Raw genomic sequence first — 22,543 nt, 5'->3', positions numbered from 1 at the left:
ACCACTGCCAGCAGCAGTGTTATTTATTTATTCAGATTTGTAGAGCGCATGTCAGCCCGGGGGCATCGTGGCGCTCGTTACAGACAATATCTTAGTTACATAGGATACAGTAATTACATACAATACAGAATTTACAGTAGACATGCATACATTAGAAATGCAGTATATTTACATGGATTCCTGAGAGTTTCCTAATTATTTTGCAAAGAATGAGGTTTTCAGTTTCCTGCGAAAAATAGGGAGCGAGTTTCGTGGTGTGTGCGGATGCGGAAGTGATTGCGCTGACTTGTCTAGTCATAGATAGTGAAGAGTCAAGGTATACTCCCAGTGTCTTTACGGCTGTGGATACGGGGATGATGGAGTTGTCAATGGGGAAGTTAGTGTACAGTTTGTCAAGTTTGTCTAGGGTGTTCCGTCGACCCAATATTATGATTTCAGTCTTGTCACCATTGAGGCAGAGGCCATTAACTGCCATCCATGCCTTGATGACGGAGTAGATTGTGTGGAGTGCCTTGGCATCTTCGTTGTATGATCCTGAAAGGGGTAGAAGTACTTGTGTGTCGACCGTGTAGTTCGTGTATGTGATGCCGCATGAGTCAAGTTTGTCAAAGAGGGGCTTGGTGAACAAGTTCTAGAGTGTGGGTGCAGTGCAAGATCCTTGAGGGACCCCGCAGTGGATTGTCGTGGGAGTGGCGTTGGCGATGTCCGAGAAGACTTTCATGGCTCTTCCCTCTAGGAAGCAAGGGATCCAGAGGGCTGCTTCTTTGGAGAAGTTGGCCGAGTGTGTGAGGTGTGAAGTGAGAGTCTTGTGATCAACCAGATCGAAAGCGGCTGAGAGATCTAAAAGGAGCAGAAGAGCAGGCTTGCCTTTGTCCATGATTTGGGTGATCTGACTCTTCAGATCTACCAGGGCTGTTTCTGTGCCATGTCCTTTCCGGAAGCCTGATTGCCTAGTCCCGAGGATGGAGTGGGTTTCCAGAAAGTGCTGGATTTAGCAGTGTGCCGCTTTGTCCAGTAATTTCAGTAGGAATGGCACAGTGGTTATTGGTCTGTAGTTGTTTGGTTGTAAGGGGTCGAGAGTAGTTTTTTTTATAAGAGGCCGGACCCAGGCCTCTTTGAGGTTAGCTGGGATGATGCCTGTTTGAAAGGACGCGTTGATGAGTGCTGTGAAGAGCGGCGCAGAGCAGTCTGCGCAGTCTTTGACGAGTTTTGGTGGGCAAATATCACTTTTACAGGGGGAGGGTTTGAGATTTTTTTAGTAGGTTAATAACTGATTCAGTGATGTCTCTGAAGGAGAAGTCAGGCATGGTGGGCTTGGACGAGGTGGGTGGGGTGTTGGTAGGTTTAGTTCCTGTCTGTTGAGGAAGTGCTTTGCAGTGGTCTTTGATTTTCTTTTGGAGAAGGTCAATTTTGTGTAGCATGGCAGCTTGAAAGCTCGTACACCAAACTTCATCTTTGATTATTTTGTCTGGTGTATTAGGGGGGAGGGGAGGGAAGATGAGCTCATTAAAAATGGCGAAGATCTCTTTGGAGTGTGATTTGGCATTGGAGATTCGTGTGTTGAAAGCGTTGGCTTTGGCATCGGTGATAGCTATCTTGTATTGGTGAGAGATTACATTGAATTTGTTTTTGGTACTGGTGCAGGGGTTAGATTGACAGTTTATTAGCGCTGCTCTTTTGTGGGATCGCATTGAGTGCAGTTCTTCAGTAAACCATGAGTTGGTGTGTAGGGATTTCTCTTTTTTCCATTCGAGTGGTGCCATTTCATTGATAGCTTTGGTGATGACATCTTTGTAGATGTCTGCTAGGATATTGGGGTCATTAGCGAACGGGGGAGCTAACGCGGGGGTATTGAGGTATGGGCGCAGGTTATCCTCTGAGTTTTTTTAGAGCTTCTGACTTGTGCAGCGCTAGCAGGGGTCAGAGTTTTGTGGTTTTTGGTGATAGGAATAGAGAACTCGATGCAGTTGTGGGCAGTCCAGGGCAGTGAGGAGTTAGAGGTGATAGTGGAGAGGCAGTTATAGCCTGCAATCCAGTCAAGAATGCGGCCTTTGATGTGAGTAGGACTTTCTACTTTTTGGGTGAAGCCCAGGTCATTGAGTTCCTTGGTGAGAGTGGCTGCAGATTTGTCCTTAGTATCGTTGAATCCGAGATTGAGGTCTCGTAGCAGAAGGGTTTTGGTGGAGCTTTTGACATTATTGCTGAGGATGTGAATGTTGTTGTCCTGGGAGTCTGGGGTGTTGCCTGGGGGGCGGTATAGTAGGTGAATGTTGATGGTGCTGTTGGGTGACAGTGTGAGTTTGGCCGATAAGAGGTCAGAGTTGTTGGTCGAGGGGTGACTGACAGGTCAGAGCTGGAGGTTCTCTTTGTAGTTGAGGGCTACTCCGCCTCCTATTCGATCTGGCCTATCTTGTCTGAGTATGGTGAAGCCAGGTGGTAGTGCAAGTGCGACGGCAGGGCCTGATGCTTCATGTAGCCATGTTTCAGTGATGGTTAATAGGTCAATGTTATTGTTGGTTATGAGGTCATGAATTTCAGATGCATGAGCTGGGAGTGATTGGACATTGAGGAGGGAACATTTGATGTGAGGTGTGTGTGGTTTGAAAGGGTAACATAAAAAAATGTTACATGAGAAGGTAGACAAAGGGGATACTAAGTAACCCCTCCAGCACTCAATTTTACTTTACTACTCTTGGAAACAGTGGTTTATCCAAGAGAAGGCACTTAAACCTTAGCAGAAATCCAAAGGATTTCTCTGTGACAGTGCACTGAGGGTGCTGTGTGTCACAATACAAAAAGATGATGCCTGTGGAGTTTGCCAGACTCCAAAACCAAAAGAAACACTGAGTTCAAATCAACGAAAAATACATTAGCGACTGGGAAAAAGGTCTCACTCTCTCCAGGATAAAAATGAAAAGTCCTAAAGTCCAGCAAAAGAGCTGGGGGTCTCTAAGGTAGAAGGGAATTAACAAACACAGAATTGAGAATTCTCCCTAACACAAACTCATGTCAGAAACAAACAATCTTGTCCCACCTGTGAATCTGCTTTAGAGTGTGTGTCAATGCAATAATGTTGTGTGAACGTATGGATGCAACTCCAAGTAGCAGCTTTGCAAATGGCGTCTAGAGGGACGTTTGCTATGAAAGCTAAGGTAGTTTCTGTACCTCTGGTAGACCGGGCCCTGAGAGTGAAAGATAAGACTTCATTGGATAGGGAACAGCACAGCTGTATGCAATTGACTATCCATCTCGAGATGGCGTTCTTTTATATGTGGTCGCCTTCTCTTCCAGTTGCTATGGAAACAAACAGTTGGTCTGTTTTCCTTAGAGGTTTAGTTTTGTTCACATAGTATAAGACCACACTCCGTACATCAAGTGCAAGGAGGCTTCTTTCTGCTGAATTAGATGGATTTTGAAAGAAGGTAGGAAGTTCTATGGATTGATTTACATGGAACTTTGAAATGAACTTAGGTGAGAACATAGGATGTTTTCCGAGGACAACCTTGTCCTTGTGTGCAATTAAAAAAGGGTCTTGCACGGACAAACCCTGTAGCTCACTGACTTGTTTTATGGAGGCCATAGCTACTACGAATGCAGTTTTGTAAGTCAGATGTTTTAGACTGGCCTTGTGCATAGGCTCAAAGGGTGGCCCATGAGCTTGGAGAGCACACCATTGAGATTCCAACCCGGGGGATGGTTGGAAATTGGGGGGGGGGGAGGCATAGCCTCTTTAACCCTTCAATGAATGACAGGGACTTTCCACCAGGACACCCCGTTTGTGAAGAGGTGTAAGCTGAAAAGGCCACCAGATGCACTTTGATGGAATTAAATACTAGGCCGGAGTCTAGTAGATAAAGCATGTAGTGTAGAATGTTAGCTGGAGAACATTCTGTTGGGTTTAGTGTTTGATGTGCACCATATCACAAACCTCTTCCACTTATTGAAATAGCAGTGTCTGGTGTTGGGTTTTCGTGCCTCTTTTAGGATATCCATACACCTTTGTGGAAGATTTAAGTGGCCAAATTCTGACATGAGGAGTCAAGCTGCCAAGTTCATAGACTGAGGGCGCGGATGGAAGGATGCTCCCTTGTGATGTGTAAGCATGTTGTACGGGCACAGGAGCTTGATTGGGTCGCACATCACCTGTTTAAGCAGGTGTGGAAACCAAGGTTGTCTCGCCCACATAGGAGCAACCAGGATTACAGTTACTTGTTCCTGGTGCATCTTGTGCACTATTTTTCTCAGCAGTGGTGTCGTGGGAAAAGCCAAGTAAATATCCCTGACCAGTTCATACCCCAGGCGTTCCACTTGCACCCTGGCTGGGGAAACCTGGATGTGACGTCTGGGCATTGTGCGTTTAGGCTTGTGGCAAACAAGTCTAATGGGGGGTGACCCCACTGTTAGAATATTCTGTCTAGGATATCTGTTGAGTTGCCACTCATGCTCTCCTGGTAGTGGGTATCTGCTTAGAGTGCCTGCCAGAGAATTGAGTTCCCCTGGAACATGTTAAGATGTTAGGAACATGTTCCGCTTGATTACCCACATCCAGATTTTTTGGGATAGCTTGGACAGACTGAGTGTGTGTGCCTCCTTGCTTGTTCAGGTAGAGCATGGCAGTGGTGCTGTCTGTGAGGACTTGCACCGTTTGACCTGTGAGGTGTTGTTGAAAGGCTTGAAGGGCCTTGAGGACTGCTAATATTTCCAGTAAGTTGATGTGTTTTTGTGTCGTGGCACATGTCCACTGGCCGTGGGTTGTAAGGTGGAGGAAGTGAGCCCCCAACTGGTGAGCGAGGCGTCTGTAGTCAGGACAGCTTGTGCTGGTGGAACGCAAAACTGTTTCCCTTTTAGTAGGTTGTCCCTGGGCCACAAGCGAAAGTTAGCAAAACAAATACTAGATCATCCCACTGACCGCTTGCCTGAGATCATTGTTTTGCTAACTATTCCTGCTTTGGATGCATGCACAGGCGTGCGTGTGGAACCAAGTGAATGCATGAGGCCATCATCCTGAGCAAGTGCATTGCTTTATGTACCGTTATCTGGTGACCGACCTTGTAGTGAGGTCGGTGCAAGAGCATGTTTTGTACTCTCTCTGTTGAGGGGAAAGCCAGAAATAGTTTTGTTTGGCTGGGGGACTAAAATTTATTTCTTTTCGTTGATGGAGAAGCCCAGATTGAAAAGAAGGTGTATTGTCTTTTGCGTATTTTGTTTGCAAATTTGCGGAGATTCCTCTGTGATTAGCCAGTCATCGAGATAAGGGTATAATGGGATGGAGCTTCTGCACAGATGTGCCGCCACTACTGCGAGCACCTTTGTGAATACTCTTGGTGCTGAGGTGATGCCGACGGGGAGTACTTTGAACTGGTAGTGCACTCCCGCTATCTTGAAACGCAGATATTTTCTGTCCGCAGCAGGCATTGAAATATGAAAGTTTGCATCTTTCATATCCAATGTTGCCATGTAGTGCCCCTGTTTTTGGAGTGGAATTACCTCTTGGAGCGTGGTCATGCATAACTTTTGGGGTTTATTTGTTTAAAGGGCGCAGATCTAATACTGGGCGCATAGAAAGGTCTTTCTTTGGCACAAGGAAGTACGTTGGATAAATATTGTTGTTTACCTGGTTTGTTGGGGCAATCTCTATGGCGTCCTTCTCCAGCAGTGCCTTTACTTCTTCCAACAGAATGTGTCTTTCTTCTGTTGATATTTTCATGTTTCTTGGTGGGCAGTAGGGCAGTTTTTGTACCAACTCGATACAATACACACATTAACTTACCAAAAGATGGCGCCCAACTAAGGAAACGGGATCAGACACTAAGAAGGGACTCTGCTGCAGAGGAGGCAACCTTTCTACCAAAAGTATATATCTTTTTTGCTTTACTTGTCTGGCTGGGCCTCTGCCGACGCAACAGGGGTCCCTGCCCTCTTTCTGGTGGTGGCGACCACTAAGGAATCTGGTTTAACATACAGGGGGTCAGTGGGTGCTGGTCTGAATAGTTTCTCTATTTTGGGGTTGACTGCCCTTGTGAGACTAGGTGACAGTACGGATGGCTGGATGAGTCTTCCAACAGACTGCAGGAGCGGAATAAACTGGGTGGTGGACATTTTGTCCCCCAGAATGTCTTCCATGAAGTCTTTGTTAACCTGTGCCTCCTGAGTGTCAATTTTAAAAATGTTGTGCCGCCTTTAGTCATTGTACTGTAGTTGATTGGCAACAGGCGAATCTGCTACCAACTGGTCCTGGTGGTCTGGCGACTTGATCATGTAAATGCCACCGTCAAAGTTGGTATAAAGGTCCCCTTGAGACCCTGGGTCATGTGAGGGGTCTTGGTAGGTGCCTAGAGCAGATGTGCTGTGTCCCCTGGCTGTGAGGCATCTTTAAGGGTTGAAAGATGGTCTGGGTGTCTGTCCAATCCATAAAGTCTACGAAACTTGACATCCTCCTTAAGAGTTTATTGAACTGTTCAGGTGTGTACTCATGTGAAGTTGGGAAGCCTGACAAGATAGGGGTAGCCTGGGAGGGAGTTTTTGTCTTTGTGGTGGATAGCTCATGAGCGAGAGAGTCTAAAGGGGGTGGGGGTTAAATGCAGCCGGTGTGATTTTCAGGGCCGAAGGCGGCAACATTTTGATTTTTTTTTCCAGTGACATTGCTTGAAGCTGGCAAGCACGGACGTCAGTGACGTTGCTTTAAGCTGGCAAGAACTGACGTGTTTCTTAATCAGCTCCTGCATTTTCAGCATTTTCTTGGGGTATGCCGAAACGCCTTTCGTCGCCTGTTCTTCGGCGCACAAAAAGGAGATCTTTTTTATGTTCGGCATCCAAACCGACTTTTGGTTTTGATTTTGGAGGCCTGTCGTGAGGCGAAAGCGTATGCGATGGCCCAGAGGACAGTGAAGAATTCGAGGCGCTCTCTTTGGACACCACATGGGCTTCGACGCTCGACTGTACCGGCGAGAGTTGACCGTGGGGTATGTTCTTAGTGCTTGTGTGTGCCCTGGTCGTCGGGTGTCTTCTCCATCAGCGAGTCGGGGGGGGGGGCACAAATTGGATTCTGATGAACCCTGCTCGCCATCAGCGTCACTCATGACCCCAATACTGCCCTCAATGGAGTCTTCGATCATGTCTGTGGAGGCCTCGGCCTGCATGCTGTGAGCGGCCCAGCATTTGGTCCGCCGATCCTTTAAGTTTTTCGGTCGAAAAAGTTTTCTGGGTGATCCCTCAGGAGACGGTAATTGCTCACTTGGTGCGTGTCCTTCCACAGAAATTTTGGGTGGCAGTTAGGGCAAATTTTAAAGGGAGTTTTGTACAAGCATCAGAAATACGATTACAGTGAATAATGTATCCCTTCTGAGGCTTGTGGAATCTGCTTAGATCACATGCTGTGCATAAATTAGCGAGAAGTGTTAGAAGAAGGCGGTGGGATGTGAGAAGGTTCATGAGTGAACAAATGTCTTAGAACCGCTTGTCCCACTTGTGTACCTGTATTGGAATGAGTGTCAATGCAGTAGTGCTGAGTGAAAGTATGCATTGAGCTCCACGTAGCTGCTTTGCAAATACTGTCTAAATGGACATTTGCAATGAAAGCCAGGGTGGCTCCTGTGCCTCTTGTGGAGTGAGCCCTGGGTGTAAAAGGCATTGTCTTATTTGATAGGGAATAGCACAGTTGGATACATCTGACTATCCACCTTCAGATGGCATTTTTTTAAAAATGCGGTCGCCTTCTCTGCCTGGCGCTATGGAGACAAACAGTTGATCTGTCTTTCTAAGTGGTCTGGTCTCATCTACGTAGTAGAAGACCACCATCCTCGCATCCAGTGTGTGGAGTTTTACTTCAGCTGAGCTTTTGGGTTCCTGGAAGAAGCCGGTAGCTCGATTAACTGGTCTACATGAAATTTGGAGATGAATTTAGGGGAGAACCTAGGGTGAGAAGGTAAAACCAGCTTGTCTTTGTATACAACAAAGAAAGGATCCTGCACTGACAATGTTTGTATTTCACTAACTCTTCTTATGGAAGTGATAGCCACTAAGAAGGCAGTTTTGTAAGTCAGTTGTTTGAGGCTGGACTTGTGCATCGGCTCGAATGGGGGGGCCCATGAGTTTAGCGAGTACAAAATTGAGATCCCCATCCTGGTGGCGGGTTTGAAATTGGAGGGTGGAGTATTTTTACTTCCTCCATGAATGCTTTGATGACAGGTACCTTCAACCATGAGATTTTATTGTGGAATTGGTGTAAACTGACAAAGCCGCCAGGTGGAACTTCAAGGAGTTGAACACTAACCCTGCATCCAGCAAGTGGAGCATATGTCAGGATGTGGGAAGGAGTACATTTAATGGGGTTAATTTGTTTAGACTGGCACCAAATTATGAATCTTCTCCACTTGTCAAAATAACAGTGTCTAGTGTTAGGTTTTCTTGATTCCTTCAAGATGTCCATACATCTTTGAGGCAGGTTAAGATGACCAAACTATGAGCCATGCTGCCAAGTTCATTGAGTGAGGTAGAGGGTGCACATTTAGGCCCCGGTGCCATGAGAGCAGATTGTAAGGGCACAGGAGTTTGATGGGATTGCACATCGCCAGTTTGCGCAGATGTGGATCCCAGTGTTGTCTTGACCACATAGGAGCAACGAGGATGAGCGTCATCTGTTCCTTGTGGATCTTGTTCACCACCTTCCTCATGAGAGGTGTTGGGGGGGGGGGGGAGCGTAAGCAAATTTCCCTGAACAGGTCATCCATAGGGTGTTCCCCTTGGATCTTGGCTGGGGAAACCTGGACGCGAAGTCTGGGCATTGCTTGTTTTCGCTTGTAGTTTCGAAAACAACAACTAATATTCTGCAGCTTCGACTAGATGTCGGCCTATGCAGAACACGTGATCTAAGCAGATTCCACAAGCCTCAAATATATGTGTACACACACACACACACACACACAACACACACACACACACACAACACTACGGATAACAAGCACCAGGTGTTTGTGCGAAACGCATAGCTTTTTCCTCCCTGGTTTTGGATATTTTATCCACAATACAGATATTTTATTGGACTAACTTTGTCCATGCTTGGTGCTTATTGTTTGCTGCACTGCAAGTGTGACCCTAATCTCCTCAGGTGTTCTTAGTGCCATAGAGTGCCAAATACTATAAAGAGGCTGGGCCACAAGAGTTTCGCCTGTCCTTTGGCCACCTTGTCCTTTGATCTTCTTCATGCACTGGAGTGGCTGGACTTTCTATATATGGGAAGCTATTTCCCAGGGAAAAATTCAGCTTGCGTGGGCAAAGTGGCTGTCTGTGTGTGGCGCCGGTTGTTGGGGGCTGGGTCTGTTTGGACCAAGTCCACACCCTGGCCAGGTGTATCTGTTGAGCAGATGCAGAGGGCCAGAAGCTGTCCAGGATTGGACAGGTGCTGCCATTGATGCGCTAGGGGCAACTCCAGCCCAGATCCTGGATAAAATTAGGACTCCTGCAGCCGATCTCCAGATCATTTTTGAAGCTAAAACCCCTACGAATGACAGCAGCCCACAAAAGACCATGAACTAGTCATTGGAAGATTGACAGCAGCTCCTTCCTTATTTTTCCGGCGAGCCCGGTTTCTCTGCAGATCTCCTGAAGGCCTTTCATCAGTACTTTCACCCCTGAAACAGGTAGGAATAACCAGTTCTGACCTCTGCTCGAAGATCCAGAAGCTGGAAGCATTTGGAAAAGTGCCAGAACCATCCCGTGGGGCTAGCCAGACATCCTCTTGGGCTACTTCACTGCAACGGTCGCTGTCCCAAGTTGAGCTTTGGGACACTGCAGATCCCCAGCTCATGGAACAAGAAGCATTTCCCTGAAGTTGCAGCTCTCCACCACGAAGAGGGGCCTTAAGGGACCAATCTCTTGGTCCTCGCCACACAGGTCTTGTTCCGCAATTTTGATAAAGAGGCCATCGCTGCTCAGTGCCTGCATCACGTCCTGGGGTCCTCAGAGGTCATCACTAGAGTAGTGGTCCCAAAGTCAGCATGTCCTGAGTCTCCAGCATTCAGTCCATCAGAGCACAGAACCACAAACTAACCAGACCCAAGAACCCAACCCCTGAAGTGACCTCTGCACCTGCAACCCCAGGGCTTCCTCTGACAGAACAGTGGCACGTATCCAGAAGGGCCAGCGATTTCAGGAACCTATACGGCTGTCCTTGAGTGAATCCGAGTACAGGGGTGAGTACATATTCCTGTTTTGCTCCATCCCAGTCTCCATAGGCTTGAAAGGGCATAAAGCCCTAGCCCTATCTCTGCCTTAACTAGCCCTGAATGGTGGTGTTGTAGCCTGGTATTCTCCACTGGGTCTCCCATAAGGTGTTTGGACTGGGAGAGGGTCTTTTAAAGATTTTTCTCTTGTTTTTTTACTGAACTTTGAAACACTCACAGCTACTTGTTATTTCAAGCCAACACTTGTGCAACTTCCTAAAAGAGCCTCCAAGCATCTTGAAAAGACTTTGATTGGGACCTGTGACTTTAAGGACACTGGGCTACTTCTTTTCTAGTTAGGGAAGTACTTTCTCAGGTTAGAACCTTGGTTGTAAGGTTGTGTATGGTGTTTGACAACTCCTTTCTTCTCAACCACTTAGTTCTCAACTTTGTGATTACATACCTGGTTCCATTTCTTTATTCAATTGCTTTACAACACTATATTGAGCATTATTTCAAAATGTGTTCAAAAGTGAAGTGTTAGTGCTCTTAGCAGAGCACACAAAAGTGAGTGAGTGAATGTATGTATGTATATGACAATGCATTACATACCGTAAAAGCATTTCTGATGGTTGTATCTGCTTTGATTCACATGCTGTGCATAGTCTGACATCCAGTGGTCACTGCGGAGTACTGCATTTTGTTTTTCGTAGTCGAAAAGGGGACGTCGACAAGACGTGTCTGTAACACTATCCCTATAGTGACAAGCAGTGTACCCACAAACCCTCACGCGTCGAGGTCCCTCTGTATTTTTTCTGCCCTGAGAGAGCCTTCTATACGTGAGTGATTACAGAAAAGAGAGAGCGATGTAGAAAGATGTCCATGTTCCTTCCATCCGAGCGGGGAGAAAGGGTGGGCGCATGTGAATCTAAGCAGATACAACCATCAGAAATGCTTTTACGGTAAGTAATGCATGGTCTTCTGATGTTTGTTAATCTGCATAGAATCACATGCTGTGCATAGACTAGCGAGCAGTACCCGGAGTTGGAGGTGGGTTGTGAGAAGGAACAGTAGAGAAAAGATGTCTTATGTTGTTTGTTTGTTAATCTGCATAGAATCACATGCTGTGCATAGACTAGCGAGCAGTACCCGGAGTTGGAGGTGGGTTGTGAGAAGGAACAGTAGAGAAAAGATGTCTTATGTTGTTTGTTTGTTAATCTGCATAGAATCACATGCTGTGCATAGACTAGCGAGCAGTACCCGGAGTTGGAGGTGGGTTGTGAGAAGGAACAGTAGAGAAAAGATATCTTAATACTGCTTGTCCCACCTGGGAATCAGATCTAGAGTGAGCATCTAGACAGTAGTGTTTTTTAAAGGTGTGTACAGAAGGAACAAGTTACTTACCTGTAACTGTTGTTCTCCAGCATGGGTCTGGCATGGATTCACATGCTCATGAATATTCCCCGTCGTCAGGCTGGGAATCCTCGGTAAAGAAAAAACCAGTATCAGTTTCGTTTCTGATCTGAAAGCTGTTCAGGATCTGCCCTGGATGCCAGCTGCAGAACGTCTTTAAGGAGGACGAACACTCCTTTTGTCTCTACTGCTTACATGAGGACAAGTCGCACGTGGAGAAGGACTGTGCGTTTTGCGGAAATATGTCGGAGCGGACCATGAAGGACCGCCATCAACGTCTCGCCAACTGGCTGGAAGGGAAGAGCCCGTCAGGCGAGAAGAAGAGGAAGAAATCCGAGCGGTCTTCTAAGACCTTTGAGGACGCCCCTGCGACGGGGGTCCAAAACAAGGCCAAGCACCGCGAGTCCGCTGGCACCGGGAGCGCCGAACGGTCGGGCTCTACGGGCGCCAGGCAGGGCGCACCCTCCCTGGCACCTTCAGCCACGAGCCAACGCTCTGGGTCGGGTAAGAGGAAGGGCGAGCACCCGGCAAAGCTCCTGGAGAGGCCCCGGTCGAGCTCGAAGGCCCCATCGGAGGGGGAGCGAGGCAGTGTCCCCCCCCTCAAGGATAAGGCGGTGAGCGCACCTAAGGTGGTGAAGGCCTTAATCCATCCGGCCAAGCCCTCTATCGATACTGTTGCGGCGGCCCTGGCTCAGCCTGTGGAGGCTACACCAGTGGTGGCGACCTCGGGGCTCAGAGTCTCCCTGCCACCTCGGAGGGAGTCCTCTTTTGTGCCCGTCGGTAGGACCCCCGTGAAACCCCCGGCGGGGAAGAAAAAGGGGGGGCAAGGCGTCGTCGTAGATTCGGCCTCAACCTCAGAGGAAGAGTTGATTGAGGTCTTAAGCCACGGCCTTGGCGTGGAAGAAGACCGGCCCGTCGGGATGGATCCCGACGCAGGTGACGACGACATCGTCGAGGGTGCCGACGGGGCCCCTATTCGCCCGTCGGATTCCCCTCTGCCAGTGCCGCAAGACAACTCGGCGGCCATTTTGTTGGCTATACAGTCCTTATGTTCAGAGATAAGGACGAGACTACCGTTGCCGACGGAGGAACCTCTCCCGTCGGGGGATCCTGAACCGGGACCTTCTGGTGCTCCCCCGCCCAAGAAAAGGAGGATTCACCCTTCACCTCCTTTTCAGCCGTCGCGCTCCGTCCAGCCCTCCTCCCCGTCCACCCGAGGGGATGATACGGGGACTGACACGGCAGCGACGGGTACGGACGACTAGGTATACGACGAGGATCTACCGTCGTCACCTCCCACCAGGGCTTCTCCGCCCGACGAGATTGGATCGTTCCACTCCATGATCACCAAGGCATCCGAGCTTTTCCAACTCTGCCCTGAGGAGAAGAAAAAGGAAGGATTCCTTTATCAACGGCGCAAGGCCAAGAGGAAGACGGTCCTCGCGGTGCCTCTACTGGACGCCATTTGGGATGAGGGCCTCGCCCTCCTCAAGAACCCTGCCACGACGCCAGCTAGAAGAGACCGGTACGAGAAGAAGTACCGGGTCCCGGACGCGGCCCCCCTGTGCCTCTGGGCGCAGCCTACCCCGGACTCCGTCGTCTCCGCGGCGGCCAGGAAGAAAGCGGGGGGGGGGTGCGGCCTCCACATCGACTTCCCCACCGGACGGCGAGGGAAAGAAATTGGATGCTATGGGACGCAGGGTCATCTCGTCTGCAGCGACGACGATTAAAGCGGCCAACGCCTTGGCTATCGTGGCCCGCTACGACAGGGAGCTATGGTACAAACTGGCTCCCCTGCTGGACTTCCTACCGGACGACAAGAGGGCGGATGCCCTGGAGATCCTACAGGAAGGCAAGGTGGCGTCGGACCACGCCATCACTATTGCGACGGACATCACCGACACTGGGTTTGGCCAGTTGGGCAACGGCGTGTGCCTTAGGCGGCGTGGATGGCTCAAGGCTACGGACTTCCATCAAGACGTACAGACCAGAGTCCTGGACATGCCGTTCGATGGGAACAACCTGTTTGGGAAAACAGTGGACGATTCCCTTCAGGCCATTAAAGCGGACACTGAGACGGCCTGGGCCCTTGGGGTTCTGCAGCAACGACGGACGCCCTTTCGGAGCAGTGGAGGCAAGGGCGCCTCCAAAGGTTCCGGCGGCGGTTTCGCCACCTACCGTCAAGTGGCCCGCTAGTCGTCTCAGGAGGCCTACAGAGGACGAGGCAAGTCTGGCGGACCCCGCCGTCGTCGCCAAGGAGGTCAAGGCGGCAAAGCCTTGTCGAAACAGGATTGAACCGGCCGTGGGGTCGGGCCCCCACCGAAGCACCCCGGTGGGAGGCCGGCTGGCGAGCTTCGTCAGCGTGTGGGAGTCCATCTCCACCGACCGTTGGGTGCTGGACGCCTTAGCCCGGGGCCATGCGCTCGAGTTTCAAAGAAGGGGCCCGCGTGTCCCCCCCGTGGCCAGGAAAGAGCTTCACGTCCCTCAGCTTCTCCTGGAGGTAAAGGCGATGCTCAGGAAGGGCGTCATCGAACTCGTCCCAAAGAGGCTTCGGGGCTCCGGAGTTTACTCGAGATACTTCCTCGTGAAGAAGAAGACGGGAGGATGGCGCCCCATCCTAGACCTGCGACGTCTGAACAAGTTCATCAAGGCGCAGAAGTTCCGGATGGTCACCCTTCAGCACGTCCTGGGTCAGCTGGAGGAAGGAGACTTCCTGTCGTCGTTGGATTTGGAGGATGCCTACTTCCATATTCCCATCCTAAAGGGGCACCGAAAATTCCTCAGGTTTGTGGTCCAAGGGCGTCACTACCAGTTCAAAGCCCTCCCCTTCGGACTACGGTCGGCACCCAGGGTATTTACCAAGTGCCTTGCACCGGTGGCGGCGCAGCTGCGCCGCGAGGGGATCCACGTCTACCCCTACCTGGACGACTGGCTCATCCGAGCCAAGACGAGGGAGCTCGCCGTGGAGCACACGGCAAGGACCGTCCAACTTCTAACGGACCTGGGATTCTCCGTGAACTACGCCAAGTCCCACCTGGTACCCGCGCAAAACGCACTGTTTCTGGGAGCGAAGCTCGACAGTGTCCCTTCTGGCCTCCCCGTCGGAGGAAAGGACCAGGTCCATCCTAGGCAAGGTACAGCGGATGTTGGTTTCCGACGCGGCCAAGGTGAGGTCCATCAAGTCCCTCCTCGGAATGATGTCCTCTTGCATCTACCTCATTCCCATGTGCAGGCTCCGGATGCGCCCGTTGCAGGAGTTCCTGGACGCGCGCTGGATCCAAACGACGGGCAGCTTCGAGGAGAGGATCACACTCGACGAGAGTTTCCGCCGAGCGGTCCGGTGTTGGGGCACCCGCGCGCATCTGACGGCGGGCATGGACTTCCAGACCCCAGACCACCAGGAGACAGTGACCACGGATGCCTCCCTGGAAGGGTGGGGAGCGCACACCAAGAATCTGCACGCGAGAGGCCTCTGGCTCCCGACGGAGAAGTCCCTCCATATCAACGGCCTGGAGCTCCGTGCAGTGTTCAGGGCCCTCAGGTCCTTCCTTCCGTCCCTCAAGGGCAAGGTGGTGAGGATCTTCACCGACAACACCACCACCATGTTTTACATCAGGAAACAGGGCGGAACCAGGTCCCCAGCACTGTCCAAGGAGGCGCAGGACCTGTGGCATTGGGCAGTCGCCCAAAGGATGTTTCTGGTGCCGTTTCATCTGGCAGGGATAAAAAACACCATCGCCGACTCACTCAGCAGGGAGCTGCGCTCGTGCCACGAGTGGGAACTACGGCAGGATCTAGTGGATCGCCTCTTCCGACGGTGGGGCACACCCCAGATCGACCTGTTCGCGACGGCGACGAACTCCAAGTGCCGGAGGTTCGCCAGCAGGTTTCCCCAGCCGAGGAGCATGGGCGATGCTTTCTCGTTCCCCTGGGAGGGCCTGTTCCTCTACGCGTTCCCTCCTTTGCCACTGCTAATCCGGCTCGTCAACCAGCTCAAGAGGTCACGGTGCAGGATGATCCTCGTCGCACCTGCGTGGCCGAGGCAGATATGGTTCCCGGACCTTCTGGACTTGTCAGCGTCCCCGCCAATCAAGCTGCCGGTGGACGCGGATCTACTCTCCAGGGAAGGAGGCGCCATCCTCCACCACGACCCGAAATCGCTGAACTTGCAGGCCTGGCTCCTGCAGCGCTAGAGTTTGGAGGATACGACATACCAGCCGACTGCAGAGAGGTTCTTGCAAAGGCCAGGGCGTCCTCGACTCTTAAATGCTACGGACACAAATGGAAGAGGTTCTCTTGTCTGGTGCCACGCACAGAAGATTAACCCTCTACGGATTACGGCTCCCCAGGTACTGCCGTACCTGCTGACGCTGGCCAAAGCTGGACTGGCACACGCGTCCATCAAGATTCATCTTGCTGCGATCTCCCGATACACCAGAACCACGGGCCGGACGTCCCTGTGGTCTCATCGTCTGGTGAAAGAGTTAATGAAGGGACTGTTCAGATCGTTCCCGCCGGTGAAGGCGCCGGCCCCGGCGTGGGAGCTCAATGTGGTGCTGACCAAGCTCATGGGACCTCCGTTCGAGCCTCTGCACTCTGCCCCGTTGAGGTTTCTGTCGTGGAAAACAGCGTTTCTTGTGGCCATCACCTCCGCACGACGGGTGGGAGAGATCCAGGCCCTTTCCTGCAAGGCCCCGTACTTGACTTTTCACGACACGAGGGTAGTGCTCAGGACGCACCCCTCCTTCATGCCCAAGGTACCGTCGGACTTCCATCTCAACGAACCCTTGGTGTTGCCTGTGTTCTTCCCGTCGCCTTCGTCGCCGGCTGAGAGGACTTTGCACTCGCTGGATGTGGCTAGAGCGCTGAAGTTCTACGTGGACCGCACGAAGTGTTTTCGGAAAGACGTCACAACTCTTTGTGAACTTTGGACCTGTCAATCGGGGGAAGGCTCTCTCGAAGGCTTCCATTTCCAGATGGCTCTCCGGCTGTATCATGTACTGTCATCGGTTGGCAAACCGACCGCTGCCTGGCCGTCCGAGAGCCCATTCCACCAGAGCGATCGCAGCTACCACGGCGTTCCTTTCTGGTGTGCCCCTGCTGGACATATGCAGGGCTGCTACGTGGAGGTCGACGCACACCTTCACGAAATTCTACTGCGTCGATTGGGATTCCAGGGAGGAGTCCAGGGTCGGCCAAGCAGTGCTGCGCAACCTGTTCGCCTGAGGTGAGCCTGGTGATGAGGAGGTAAGATGCTTAATGTTGAGTTTGATGTAATGCTTAATGTTGAGCCTTTGCCACCTCCCGTGGTTGTGCATGTGTGTACTGCTATGTATTCTTTATTCATGAGCATGTGAATCCATGCCAGACCCCATGCTGGAGAAGGAACAAGTTACTTACCTGTAACTGTTGTTCTCCAGCATGGGTCTGGCATGGATTCACATGCGAACCCTCCCGCCTACCCCTCTGCGGCTCTTCACTTGGTCATACTGCCACTTCACGTGCTTCCAAATCTGAAGATGGCTGCCAGAGGCGGTGCTTAGGTAGAGGGCAGTCATTGGCTGTGGTCAGTATGACGCAGAGACCAGTGATTGGTTATTACTACGAAAGACAGATCAGAAACGAAACTGATACTGATTTTTTCTTTACCGAGGATTCCCAGCCTGACGACGGGGAATATTCATGAGCATGTGAATCCATGCCAGACCCCATGCTGGAGAACTCCAGGTTGTCGCTTTGCAAATGGACTCAAGGGGAACGTTTGCAATGAATGCTATGGATGCCCCAGTGCCTCGAGTAGAGTGTGCTCTTGGCTTGAAGGGTAGTTCTCTCTTAGCAAGAGTGTAACAGAGAGGGATGCATTGAACAATCCATCTAGATATAGTGGACTTTGAGACTGCATCTCCTTCTCTTCCTGCTGCCACCGAGACAAAGAACTAATTAGTCTCTCAGTGGCCTAGTCCTTTCCATATAAAACATGACAGCTCTGCGAACATCGAGTGTATGCAGGCTCTTTTCTCCCAAATTGGAAGGGTTTTGAAAGAACGTTGGCAGTTCTATTGACTGGTTGACATGGAATTTCGATATGAATTTCGGTGCAAACCTTGGGTGTGTGCGTAGAACCGCCTTATCTTTGTGAAATGTTACGAAGGGGTCTAGAATAGAAAGAGCCTGTAGTTCACTTACTCTCCTAATGGAGGTGATAGCTATTAGGAAAGCAGTCTTAAGAGTGAGGTCCTTAAGAATTGCTTTGTGCATGGGTTCAAAGGGTGAGCCCATGAGCCTGGTAAGTACCACATTAAGGTCCCAGCCGGGAGCTGAGTTTGCTATCGAGGGTGTATTCTCTTTACCCCCTCCATGAAGGCTTTGATAACTGGGACTTTCCACCATGACACCTTAAATTGAGAGGTGGTGTTTGCAGAAAGTGCCGCTAGATGGACTTTAATAGAATTGAACACTAGACCTGAGTCCAGTAAATGGGTCAAGGAAGGACAATTTGTGTGGGAGAGCAGTGGACTGGGTTGATGCTCTTACCTCTACACCAGATGACAAATCTCTTCCACTTGCTAGAATAGCAGTGGCGAGTGTTGGGTTTTCTAGCTTCTCTGAGAATGTTCATGCATCTTTGAGGGAGTTGTAAATGGCCAAATTCTATGACCTCAGGAGCCAGGCTGCTAAATTCCTGTTCTGTGGGCATGGGTGTAGTGTCTTGCCTTTGTCCTGTGACAGCAAGTTGTACGGGCAGGGCAGTCTCACTGGCGGGGACAGAGACATCTCCATCAGGTGCGCAAACCATGGTTGGCGGGCCCACAATGGGGCTATCAGTATCATGGTGACTGGTTCCTGGTGCATTTTGTGCACTATCTTGTTCAGCAGAGGAGTCGGAGGAAAAGCGTAAACAAATTTCCCTGACCATGGTATCCAGAGACCGTTCCCCCTTGGAGCGGCTCTGTGGGTATCTGGAGGCGTAATCTAGGCATTGTGAGTTCTCCAGAGTTGCGAACAGGTCTATTTCTGGGATGCCCCATTGTGTGAAGACTTCGAAGACGATGTCTTCGTGTAACCGCCATTCGTACTCTGAGGGCAGAGGGAAGTCTCTGCTGAGTTTGTCTGGTAGCAGATTGAGTTCCCCTGGCACATGTTGTGACAATAGGAACATGTGTCTGAGAAACCACTTCCAGATGTTCTGGGACAGCTTGGACAGTCCTGGAGAGTGAGTGCCCCTTGCTTGTTGAGGTAGTACATGGCTGTGGTGCTGTCCGTGAGGACCATCACTGTCTTCCCTTGTAGGTGTGTCTGGAAGGCTTTTAGTGCCTTGAACACCACAAGTAGCTCTAATAAGTTTATGTGCTTGGAAGCTACGCTCGGAGTCCAAACTCCGTGAGCAGTCTAATGGGATAGGTGAGCCCCCCATCCTGTGAGGGATGCGTCTGTGGTTAGAGTGGCTTCAACTGCGGGGGTGGCGAATGGTTTCCCTATTACCAGGTTTTCCTTCGACCACCACCGTAGCGAGAGAACCAAGGCCTGCGAGACCACCACTAGATCGTCCCATTGTCCGTTGGCCTGACACCACTGGCTATTGAGCCACTCTTGCATTGGGCGCATGCGCAGGCGCGCCTGAGCTGAGGTACCAAATAAATACATGACGCCATCATTCCTAGCAAGTGCATTGCTTTGCGTACCGTCACCTCTCGACCGGCCACATATTGAGGGATCTGAAACAGCATATTTTGGACCCTCTCGTTGGAGGGGAAGACGAGGCCGTCCTTTGTTCGAATTAGAGCCCCTAGGAATTGTTTGATTTGGCTGAGGTCTAAGCTGGACTTCTTCTCGTTGATGGAGAAGCCCAGTTGGAACAAAAGGACTACTGTCTTCTGGGTGTTTGAGAAGCAAGTCTCGTAGGACTCCCCTGTTATGAGCCAATCGTCGAGGTAAGGGTATACCGGTATGGACAACCTGCGCAGGTGGGCCGCTGCCACTGCCAGTACCTTCGTGAATACCCTCGGTGCAGACGCTATGCCGAAGGGTAGCACTCTGAACTGGTAGTGTTTGCCCTCTATCATGAAGCTGAGGTATTTTCTGTGCGCTGGCAACATCAAAATATGAAAGTATGCATCTTTCATGACTAGTGTTGTCATGTAGTCCCCTTGAGATAGCAGGGGAATTACCTCCTGTAAAGTTATCATACGAAATTTTTGTGGTTTTACAAATTTGTTCGCTGGGCGCAGATCTAGTACAGGGCACATGGTTAGGTCCTTTTTGGGTACAAGGAAGTAAACTGAATAAATACCTTCCATTACCTGAGATAGGGGCACAACCTCTATTGCTCCTTTCTGTAGCAGCTGTTCTACTTCTTGCAGGAGGATGACGAGGTGTTCTGGTGACAGGCGTCGTCCACTTGGAGGTCTGTAGGTGGGGGACCGATTGAACTCTATACAGTACCCGTGGGCGCCGGTTGACAATACCCACCGGTCTGATGTTATTCCCTCCCATGCTGATAGGAACAATGTTATCCAGCCCCCAACTGGAGACACATGGGAGGGGACCCGAACCTTCGGGTCATTTGGTGTTACTTGCCGGGGTGCCTCTGGGGCTGGAGCCCCGGCCTCTGCCCTTGCCACGGTGTTGTCCTCTTTGATTATACTGGTTACCGGTACCCTGATTAGAGGGCCAGTTGCCCGCAGTGTAATGCTGCTGTTGCTGTTGGCCACGAAAAAAGCGCTTGTTCCCAAATCCCCGCCTGTTTGGAGGCTTTGAGATTTGGTCTAAGGTCTTTATGGTGTCGAATTATTTCTTCGCATTTTTCAGCGCGTCGTCCACTGCCCTTCCAAAGAGATTTGACTCTTTTTTTGGCTTATTAATGAGTGACGCCTGCGTCTCTGCCTTGAAACTGGAATTGTGAAGCCAGACGTGACGCTTCAGCAGAATTCCTTGCACCAAAGAACGGCCAGCAGTTTCTGCCACATCAAGAGTGTTCTTAATGATGCTCTGGTTGACCAGAGCTCCTTCTGTAACTGTAGCCAATAAGCGAGTTCTTGGAGGTTCAGGGGCTTCTTCGATGTCCTGCTTAAGCTTTCCCCATTGAGCATCAGCATAGCTTACCAAAAATGTATTATTATTGGCAATCCTAATTGAAAACGCTGCCGAGGCAGAAATTCTTTTGCCCAAGGCATAAAGCTTTTTCCCTTCTTTTTCTGGGGGTGCCTCGCTGGTTGACAGTGGAACCCCAGCCCTCTTCCTTGTGTTAGTCACCACTAAGGAGTCCGGGACTGAATGACCCCTGATATATAATGGGTCTGACTGAGAGGGTGAGAAGAATTTCTCGATTCTTGAATTGACCCCTCTTACCAGCGCGGGGGTGGACAGTGATGGGGTGATTTGTCTCTTAACCAAGGCGAGGATAGGAATAGTTTGACTAGTGGGAGGTTTTTCTTTAATAATTCTTTCGACGAAATCAGTATCTGGGGTGACCTCCCCAGTTTCAACTTCAAAATGCGCTGCTGCCTTCCTCAGTAGCGCATTGAAGGTGGGCTGATCGTCTACTGGAGATGGGTTCCTGACTGGTGTGGTCTGAGGAGAAGAAATGTCTATAATGTCGGGGTCTGTAGACCCTGATGGAGACTGCCAGGGCTGTGAGCCACCTTCACCTGGGACCTCCTTGTAGCCCTCCTCACCTATGCTAGTGTCTCCTGGAGTACCTCCCTTGGCTTCTTGGGTGTCCTATTTTCTGGGATGGCCATGAACCTTCCTCTCCCTGTAGTTGCTTATTTCTGTCCCTTAGCGTCGAAGATATAGAGTCCCTTCGCCTTCCGAGAAACATCCTCGCTGGCTAGGGTCTTCTGTCGACGGTGGGAGCTGTCTCAGCCTACCCTCCGGCGTCCTCGGCGTTTCTTTGGCCTTGTGAGCGGTTTTCGATGTATCACCCGCCGTCCGTCTCTGGCCGTCTTTATGAGCTATCCGCGCAAGGCTTTCGGCAATCAGCTTCTCCGTCGAGGGATCGCTCGCCGTCACGCTAGGCAGTGCCGAGTCTTTACTGTTAAGGTACGCACTCTTGCGAGGCGCGTCGCCTGAGGATTTGGGGTTAGCGCCCTTATCTACAGAAAGCCCAGTCGCCGGTCGTAGAAGTGGTGGCGGGGAGGGCTTGCGACCCTTACGATCGGCGGAAGACGCCGGTAGACCCGACGCCTCAGTTGACGCTATGGCTGCCTTCGTCTTCGACGAATGCGTGCCATGGGGTATGTGTTTATGTGTTTTTCTGTGTGCGTCCTTGTCGCCGGGGTGTTCATCCCAATAAGCGGGGCGTGAGCCGGGCTTGTCGGGGCCGGGGACGGACGAAGAGGAGCGGGAACGCTCCTTCGAGAGGTCTGCAACCTCCATTGCGGAGGCTGTGTAATCACTGTCCTGATCACATTCGGCGGCGGCGGCAGCTGGCGAGGAGTCAGACCAAGACCTCGCATAGGCTGCCCACCTTTTGACCCTGCGGTCCTTTAAAGTTTTGGGTTTAAGTAACTTACAGGCCGCACAGCCGTCCTCTTTGTGATCGAGGGGCAAGCAATGGTTACACCGTTTGTACTTGTCCTTCCAGGTAAAATTGCCCTTGCAACGCGGGCAAAACCTAAAGGGTGTCCTCTCCATAGCTGAGGGCATGAAATGTGATTACGAGCTCGAAAGAGAGGGAGGGGAAAGAGAAAGACATTCTCAGAGTGAAACAAAGAAATGACCAACAACCCCACTCTCCCTACTGTGTTAGGCCGGCGAGGCCAGGCCACGTGTTCGGCAGTGCCGAAGGTTCTCCTCCGCTCGTCCCTCCGTCGAAGATCTTGCTCGGCGGAGAACAGCTTGGCAGCTACGTCCAGGGAGGGATCTATGTGTTAGTTAATAATAATAAACGACCAAGGGTCGAGGAAATGATTTCGCAATGTCTCTCGAGGAGCTCCGCATAAAGGCGACCAGTAACTGGGCGGAAAAAA

General features: G+C 50.9%; 1 protein-coding gene across 4 annotated transcripts in view; it reads right to left on the bottom strand.

Annotated features, from left to right (window-relative positions):
* ARFGAP2 (ARF GTPase activating protein 2) overlaps positions 1-22,543 on the bottom strand; it is an 885,096-nt gene that overhangs the window by 218,339 nt on the left and 644,214 nt on the right. The window lies entirely within an intron of this gene.

This window comes from Ambystoma mexicanum, chromosome 11 (genome assembly GCF_040938575.1).
Source record: "Ambystoma mexicanum isolate Mex_15411 chromosome 11, UKY_AmexF1_1, whole genome shotgun sequence".
NCBI classification, from domain to species: domain Eukaryota; kingdom Metazoa; phylum Chordata; class Amphibia; order Caudata; family Ambystomatidae; genus Ambystoma; species Ambystoma mexicanum.
This window is presented reverse-complemented; position numbering and strand designations above follow the sequence as displayed.